The 814-nt window shown below is 34.0% G+C and overlaps 1 pseudogene; it reads left to right on the top strand.

The window, feature by feature from the left end:
- Window positions 1-343: 343 nt before the first annotated feature.
- Window positions 344-462, top strand: LOC111732075 (annotated as a pseudogene).
- The last annotated feature ends 352 nt before the right edge of the window (window positions 463-814 follow it).

Raw genomic sequence — 814 nt, forward strand, 5'->3', positions numbered from 1 at the left:
TATTTCTTCTCTTTTATGTATAATAATGTACCTATGTATATCCTTTTCTTCCTAATGAAAGGCTTTTGTCACTTTGACTTTTCTTCATAAAAATAATTGACGGCTATTTGTCACCACACACAGAAATTAACTCAAAATGGATCAAAGACATGAATGTAAGACCTGAAACAAAAAAATGCATAGAAAAAAACATAGATACTAAACTTAATGACCTTGGTCTTAGAGAAGATTTTATAAATTTTTCCTCAAAGTCAAAAGAAATAAAAGCAAAAATAAACAAATGTGACTATATCAAACCAAAAAACTTCTGCACAGCAAAAGAAACCATCAACAAAACTAAGAGGTCTATAGCCATGCTACCCTGAACAAGCCCCATCCCGTCTGATCTCAGAAACTAAACAGGGTTGGGCCTGGTTAGTACTTGGATGGAAGACCTCCTAGGAAGACCAGGTGCTATAGGCATAAAAAATTAAAAAATAAGGGATTGTAAACTGATAAGGTCCTTGCAATCTGTGAGGTCAACCAAGGGTTGCCTTGCCTAAAAAAAAAAACTAAAACAAAACAAAACTAAGAGGCAGCCAACTAGAATGGGAGAAGATATTTGCAAACGGTGCCTCTGATAAGGGGCTAATATACAAACTATATAAAAAAAAACTCTTACAACTCAATAACAAGAAAAAAATAAACAATCCAATTTAAAAAATGGGCAGAGGACCTGAACAGATACTTCTCCCAAGAACACATGCAAATGGCCAAAAGGCATATGAGAAGATGCTCAGCTTCACTAACTATTACAAAAATGCAAATCAAAATC

The sequence above is a fragment of the Pteropus vampyrus genome, unplaced genomic scaffold, assembly GCF_000151845.1.
Source record: "Pteropus vampyrus isolate Shadow unplaced genomic scaffold, Pvam_2.0 Scaffold422, whole genome shotgun sequence".
Taxonomy (NCBI): Eukaryota; Metazoa; Chordata; class Mammalia; order Chiroptera; family Pteropodidae; genus Pteropus; species Pteropus vampyrus.